Below are 8,568 nucleotides of genomic sequence, written 5' to 3' on the forward strand. Positions count from 1 at the left end.
ACCTTAATTACTTTTGTCATTCTTGTTTTTCTGGTTTAAATATTTCTTGTTGTTTTTCTGGTTGTACTGTGCAGAAATCATTGTCATAACATCAACGTAGAATTTTCCTGCACTCACAGATAGAAACAACATTTATTGTTGATCTTTGGTACCCATACTGGTATGTACCAATTCTGATCAAATTTGAGCGACACCGTATAATTGCGGTATTTTTCTGAGGTGGCTGTGGTGATTGATGGCTGCTTTTAGAAAAAGCACTGCTTGTATATGGTGCTTCATCAAGTTTCTGCACAGTTGTTGTCTCTCTTCTGCCGAAAACAAAAGTTATAGACAGTGTTAAAAGTTTACTTACTTACTTACCGAAAATCCCTAGCTTCAGGTACTGTTATGCATTTTCTGATAATCCAGGGTGAAAAAGAAAAATAGAGAAGAATTCCACATTACACTTGAAGCAGGTAGATCCATGATAATACATGGTACAACATATTCAGCGCTTGTCATTCAAGTTTTATTTCATTGTTTAACGCACACATTTCTTCTCTAATACATCCGAAGGTTTGCAGATCAACATAAACACCAGACCGAAATACAATAAATCCAAAGAAATATGACATGTGTTCATTTTTGTTTTGCAAACAATGTGCTGCAAACTGCCATTCTATACAAATTTATGGTGCAAAATATTACCCAATAACAGTCATAAATGCCAGTCGAAACAGAAATAAATAAACCAATAGTTGATTGTCATACTTTCATTTATTGTCTTGGAGTAATCCACCGAAAGAATGCACAATACTCAGGGGAGAAAAATTGTTCGTCAAAAGGCAACCAAAAGTAATCACCGGCATAGTTCGCGGAAAACTAAGACATTGTGGTGAAACAGCAACTGGTTTTGTGGATCATATGTAGAAACGGTGAAGATAAGTTTCAATCGGCGGCAACAGTAGGAAAGAACATTTGCGTATAGTTTTCGCAAGACCAGTTCATCAACTCCCCCACAAACTAATTTGCAGTGGGCGACAGTGAATATTACTGGATGTTGACCTTGAGTTCATAAGAAGCAGGCAAAACTGACGAGCCATCGGTAAAAACTAAAAAGTAATCCCTTAGCAACACTTCAAGGTTCAATACATATGTATTTTTGGTCATTTCCATACAGACTAGCCTCAGCATTTCCAATAAAAACGACATCGGAACAGCACATTTTTTTTGTTCGGCCTTTTATAGACTCGGTCGGACAAAGCAATTTTGGCGGGGCCGCGTTGTGATTCGCTAGAATGGCCTGGTTCATGTCGTGTTAGTTTCCCACAGGAATACGTGTAACACTATCACACCACTGGTTCGAACTTAAAATGACTGAATAACAATGTAAACAACAAGAATACATTATTATGTCGTGTTATGTAATATAAATCAATAAGGTACAGTGGAATTTGATTGAGTGTCCGGTTTGCCTTGTAGAGCTCGACGAGTCTAGGCTACATGCTGTAATTCACGACACTGTGAGTGAGGTTTCCGAGGTTCCGTACTCTCGTCTAGACATGCTAAAGAAACGACACTCTTCTTCCTCATCCCATGCAATCGTTGCATATTTCATTATGGTCGGGTGATATTAATAAATTTACAAATTGCGAAAGCGTTCACGATTTCAAGTACCAAGCAGTGACAAAATTTTCCTTCCAGCAATCTTGCCGTATTACTGTGATTTGCTACTGTTACCTACACTTATTACAAAAAATAGTTCAAAGATAGGTCCTTCAGTGTCATGACCATATGGAATTCTAAATAAAAATACAGTGTGAAGGAAATTTACTACGATATTGAAAACATCAAATACTTCATCGGAACTGCGAAACTATGCCATTTAAATAGGAATGAAACAGATATGTAACCTCTTCACTAATTACTTTTATAGTCTTGCGCGTGAAGGCGGGAATTTGCGACCTTTGACTTATTATGTATACGTGAACTGCCTCGCCCCTCGTACAGAACAATCACTGTTATCTACGTGGTACCGCACACTGGTGTCACTTCTCTGAAGGAAAGTTTTTTGCACGAAGTGCAAAGTTTTAGAGTACCTGGCATACGTATAATGTTTATGGATAATACGATTGACAACCTCATTCATGTGCCGTTTTACCTAATTAACCGAAGAGGATACACAAGTTTGTGAATTCGCGTCTACTGGGCCGAATATTCTGATCTGTTTGTGGACGCGGCCACTAACACAGCGAACTGCCCGTAGGGATACAGACTGGCTTGGTCTCGGTCGAAGACGTTGGATTGAGAAGGTATTTTACCTTAAGTATTCGATCAACGATGGGTCATAATACTATACCCTTGACTTTGTTGTACGTTATGTGTAAGGGAACTCGTGCATTCAGCGTTATATATTATAATGAAGTGCTGTACCACAATCACCTGTGGTCTTTTCCGCTGTGCCCCATGGACGTGTATAAACTCTTCTTCGCAGGCATATTTACACACGTCTGTGGGGCATAGACGGGGAGCGGAATAGACCACAGGTGACTGTGGCTGTACGTACGTGTTCACGTCGGAACATTGTCCAACTTGTTCGTCAAAATGAACCTCGCAAGCTGACAGTGAAATTCTATTTTGGGGATTTTCTAAAAGCTATGAAGATGCCTTAACAATTGAACTGAGGAGGCAAAACCAAGTTAGTTCAGTTAGGTCCTTTTTAGGAGCTCCGTAAAATTTGGGAGAAACGTTAACGTAGCGTTTTCCTTTCCGACTTACGCGCTGCAATGCCAGCTGCTTTGTTGACCTGTGGAGTCAGCTTCCGCGCCGCACGAGTTGTGCACCTCACTCTGGATCGTAGAATACCCAATTTATAGTAACGGAATATCTTACCACCGCTGGCAAAAGTTTTGGCATTGTCCGTGGGCTGGGGAGGGGGTGTAGATCTTGGTTACTCCACTTGTTGTGTGGGGGAGGTGCCATTCAACATAGGCATTGACGTTGCACAAACGGCAGACACAAATGTACTATCAGCTGATTTGCGTTTCCAAGTTAACGTTAGGGATTTGAAAACAATGTTCATTCACGTTTCCAAGCCATTCTCTTTTCGGAGGTGCTTAAATTATTCATACTTGATACTAAAATGTCAATGGAAAACAATAATTATCAATGGGCAGAAGGTTTTTATCGATTTTTTTGCTCACGTGTTCACACACGTCAGCATATGTCGCAGCGATGTCTGTCTGTCTGTGCGTCTGTCTGTCTGTGCGCTCGATATCTCAAAAACGGCTCATCAGATCAAAATCAAATTTGGTATATAGATTTAGTTTGCAAATGGCAAGAACTGATAAGTTTTTAGTGGGTGTGGCTTGCTTACTTTTTGCTCATTTGCATAATTACTGATTTTAGAAAAAAGGGCTACACATTGAGAACGACTGCACATAATTTGATGAGACTTGCTACAAATAAATGTTGACACACCAAGATATATTAGCAGTGGGAACCATTAAGGGATGATATGAAAGATAGCTGTTAATGTGCATCTTTAATGAACTTTCCTAATTAGGGATATATATCTGAATTTACTTGAACAAAGTTGACAAAACTTGCTACATATATTGAAGATACTATGATACAACATTATTGAAAATTATTAAGCATTTTACTTCAGCCGATTCCTATTTTGCATATTTAATAAACTTTGCAAATTAGGGATATATATCTGAATTGACGGGACCAAAGTTCATGAAACTTGATACATATATTGAAGATTCTATGATGCAACATTATTGAAAATCATTAAGCATTTTTCCTTCAGCCAATTCCTTATTTGCATATTTAATGAACTTTCTTAATTAGGTATATTTATCTGAATAGACTAGACCAAAGTTGACGCAACTTGTTATATATATTAACGATACTATGATACAACAGCCAATTCCTTATTTGCATTTTCAATTATCTTTTCTAATTACGGATATAAACTGGGATTTAATTAATGATCAAAGTTGGCAAAACATGCTATGTACATTGATGATTATACCAGGTCAATACAATATTGAAAGTCATTTCACATTTTCATGTCAGCTTATTTATAATTTGCATATCTAATGAGCTTTCACAGTTTGGTATATATAGCTTGAAGGACTTGGCCACAGGTAATTACACTTGCTATTACACTTACTATATAAAGTGGTGATACGATGACAGCAGTCAAAGAAATTTAATAGTTTTATTTCAGCTAATTACATATTTGTATACTTCATGGCCTTTTATAATTAATGTGGTGAATATTGTTCATTATGTTGATCATAATATTTTCAATGAAGTTGCAAATATGGGGCAAAGGTTCAAATTCACACATAACTGCAATATATAATTAAACATGTGAGCATTTTCAGTTCATATCTGGTATGTCGTGGTATCGAAATCAAAATGGCGGACGCCAGCACAGGCTAATTAGACATTATTTGTGTTGATTTTTCCAGCTATGATCAAAAATTAATTATGAATATAGATAAATTATTGATATGTATGTTACAGAGTAATAAATCTCGCTTTTTTTACAAACAATGTAGTGTATTTTGAGCAAGTCTTCTGGAAACCCCATTGTAATGATTATGATTATTAATAAGTTATGATTATGATTTCAAAAAAAAAAACATTTTTATCATGAGTTCAATATTTGATAAGTTTAACTGTAAATTTTGTAAGGTGATTTTTTGTTGGTATGCTGTAATAAATTTCTTTGCTCAGGAACAATTGCAAAGCCCCTTTACATAATTGATAAACACTTTCGATAATGATGTGAACATTTTGTTAGTGTCTGACTCCATATGTTTTGTTTGTTTTAAAGATAAAATGGAACACAAAGAGTCATGCTATGAAATACTAGATACAGGACAAAAAAAGGAATACCTGTGCAAGATTTGTGGTCGGACACTGTCACGGAGAGAAAGGATTTTGTCTCATCTTGTCAGTGCTCATAAAAAAAGTAAGTCATTTCTCTATTTCTATATTGAAAACAACAGATAATCGGTCAGTTTTGCAACATTCACACTATAATGTACGCTTTTTCATTGCCAATGTGCTCAAGCGTTTTATTATCTGCTGCAGTTCAGTCATGAAAAGGACTAAAATACCATAAGTAAAAATCAAAACCCTAGACCACATATCAAGTAATGTAAATTTTGCTTTGATCATAGCCTGCTTAAATTGCTGAAGCTTTGTTATATTACCATGCCCTTTCCATTGTTTTAATTGTTCGAGCTGGACCACCTGACTGCCCACAAATACACAGTAATGGTTTGTTTTCATGCCTGTTAATATGAATAATATCGCAAACACAGTAACTTTACGAATAAAACGAAAATTGTGATTTGTACAAAGATCATAATCAATCACAAGATAAAACGGAGCATTTGTGGGCTAAGTTTAGATGGTTTTTTTGTTTTTTTTAAATTTCCGGATTTGCAAAATTTTTGCAGCGGGCGCACTATCACTAACAAGTTCTTGGGCCCCGTTGTCGTTCGCACGGGAAATTTTCGTAACTTTTGACGCTTTTTCGGGGTTCGTTGATACTATAATTGAAGAACAGACTCCGCGCGGGCTCAAGGAAAGCCAAAGGTTTTTTTGGCTTTCCTTCGCCCTTGCCCATAAATAAACGTTAATGGTCAGCGCATCGTCCGTTATTTCTATATTATACACTGCCGGTAATTACGTATCCATGATATGTTGTCATCAATTTTATTTAAGTTTTTATCTAACTTACTAACTTATGCAGGCACACTTTGTTTTGCAATAAGGGAACCAACAATGGCACACATATGCAATCACCTATCAATTTGATGGTTAAACAGTCAGTCTTAGCACAAAATATGTATCTCTCATTCGCAGCAGGGATGTGGGAAATGAACAGGCCAAGATCAATACTATACTATTATCATCTTACCCTTTTGACAGGTCCAGTAAAACCAGTGAGGAAATTGTACTTGATAGACCCGACCATTCCCATTCCAAAACGCACCCTTATGAGAAGACGATCAGCCTTAGCGAAAGCTTCAGACAAACGTCCTGATGGAAGTTCTGGACAACGTGGTGGGCCACTCTTTGACAGTGAAATGGTGGGAAATGAACATGAAAGAGATAATATTGGCAGTCCTACTTTAAGCACACGGGGTCGTGCAAACACCGAAATGGATAACACCTCTGATGATACTGAGCAGTCTTTGCAGGTAAATTGTAGCAGAGAAGACCATACTATGGCTTCTGACATTCCTGAAACTGTCTAATGATGAGCCCAGTGACAGCACATGTCCATCATCTGATATTTCATCTGACAGTTCCTGGAGTGACATTGAGAGACAAACTGAGAATGACACTGAAGATTCAAATGACAGTTCTGGAGATGAATCATTGAAATCTGATGGACCTGAACTGACTGACACAGAAGTATAACATACTTGTATTCTCAGTTATATTTTTCGCGCCAGTTTGTCTGGTTCTTCATCAAAGGACCTACTGAAGCTTTTGGACGTGCTTTGTCCAGAATCACCAGTTTTGAAAAACATTATGAAGTATGACAACCTATGGAAAATTGCAGTAAAACAAACTAAACAGTTCAACACTACTGTGTACTTTGCAACCATCTGTATCCGAGTGATCCTGATATTTTCCAGTGTGATGAAAATGAATGTGAAGGGCTGCGTTACAAAGGCCCATATTCTAGCCAAATGAAAGCAAATCTTCAACAAATACATGTATGTTACTTTATTGTAGCTGATATTGGTGCTCAAATGAACAGCATATTTGAAGAAAAATAGTGTCAAGCCTAATTGAAAAGTCTAAACTTCATACAAAAAGCAATAATCAACAAAATGAAATAGTTGACATTACAGATGTAGAGTTCTATTGCAAACTTTCACAAACTGGTCAATTTTTGTTCAGAGAAAATAATATAAGCGCAATTTTCAACACAGACAGGGTGCCACTGTGCACATCCACAAGTGTGAAGCTGTGGCCAGTTTTTCTTTAGATAAATTAACTACCCCAAGGACACACGTTTTCTTGTGCTAATATAATAATGGCTAGTATTTGGCCGGGAAAAATGTGCCTCCTTTCAGAGAGTACATGGGTGCCAGTGGTGTGGAAATGGGAAACTTTAAAACAATGGACTAATGGTTGATCTTCATGATGTAAACTGCCAAAAAATGTTAAGGTTGTCATTATTCTTGGTTCCATGGACCTACAAGCAAAAGCGTAAGTACTGAACGTGACCATGCATAAAAGAGAGTCTGGATGTGTAACGTGAAGGGAAAAGGTGTCGTCGTATAGCAAGGAAAAGAACACGCTCGATGCTATCCACATTGTCCACCAGGTCAAAGGGAAGACATACGTACAACAGGAGGGATGATATGTGCAGCTGCCTGTAGCAACTTTGTTCAACAGAGTTGATGGAATATGCGGACAAAATGGTTTAGCCCTGTATCCAGAATTGGATCTTGTAGCTGGAATAGTCCCTGATTACATGCATGGTGTCTTGCTGGGTGTAACTAAAAACCATGTATAAATAGTCTTCCACAACACAATCTCAACAGCCATTTTTTATAGGAAAACGCATTAAAGAAGTATCAAAGAGACTTCAGCATATTCAACCCCTGACTATATTTGAAAGACTTCCGACACTGCATGAAAACGCAATAATACAGCTAAATTCACATTAATGACTTGCCTGTATTATAGAATAATACATGTGAGTCCATATGAATCCGCATGAATACAGGCTTGCTGAATACAAGCAATTGATTCTTGACTGTATTCATCTGTATTTGCACTATTCAGCTAAAATACACGCAATAATTCATGCTCATACAGTAAGTATTATTGGCTTTTAATGAAGTGCGAGGGCTCAAGAAAAACAGTACAACCATCTTAAAGCCACCGAACTTCCATCGTGGCTTTTATTTTATAGCCTGCTATGTTTAAATGTTATTCTACCGCAACAGTATCTCAAACACTTTGCTTGTCTTTCTGAAGCTATCCATATTTTTTGCGAGATAAATGAGTTTACACAATTTAGAACTTGCTGAAAAACATCTTGTTTTCCATAGAGATTTTGAAAATATCTATGGTCGTGGATCATGTGGTTAATGTGCATAACATCAGATATCACCTTGTTTATTACGTATATCAGTGGGTTCCTCTCTTTGTTTGATTGGAATGCTGGTTTACTCCAGTCTGTTCTGGATCAGGAGATGAAAAAAGACAGCTTTTGATAAAAAGGATGCACAAGCCCAAACCAGTGCAGTTGACTGTGGTAATTGGTCTTATTTACAGGCACAGTCTTATTTCAGGACCCTGCAAAATAAGGGCAAGATTTGGAAATCTCTTAAAAATGCTGAAAACTGTTTAGTTGCCAGTGGAATACTCAATTCAAAATTCAAACAAAATGACCCAAAACTGACAAAAACGAATGCATCTTCTATCACAGTCTTGAAGAAGGTCCTCGGAGTAGAGATAGGATTTCAGAGATCCTATTGTAAAGATTATAGTTGAATTATAAGGCGTACCAACCATATTATCCATAAAACA

The 8,568-nt window shown here is 37.2% G+C and overlaps 1 long non-coding RNA gene across 1 annotated transcript; it reads left to right on the forward strand.

The window, feature by feature from the left end:
- Positions 1–1,976: 1,976 nt before the first annotated feature.
- On the forward strand, positions 1,977–6,148 carry LOC139130168 (uncharacterized). Its single transcript, XR_011551809.1, has 3 exons — positions 1,977–2,291; positions 4,835–4,972; positions 5,941–6,148. It is a non-coding gene; the product is annotated as an uncharacterized lncRNA (long non-coding RNA).
- Positions 6,149–8,568: the final 2,420 nt, after the last annotated feature.

This window comes from Ptychodera flava, chromosome 1 (genome assembly GCF_041260155.1).
Source record: "Ptychodera flava strain L36383 chromosome 1, AS_Pfla_20210202, whole genome shotgun sequence".
Classification (NCBI taxonomy): domain Eukaryota; kingdom Metazoa; phylum Hemichordata; class Enteropneusta; family Ptychoderidae; genus Ptychodera; species Ptychodera flava.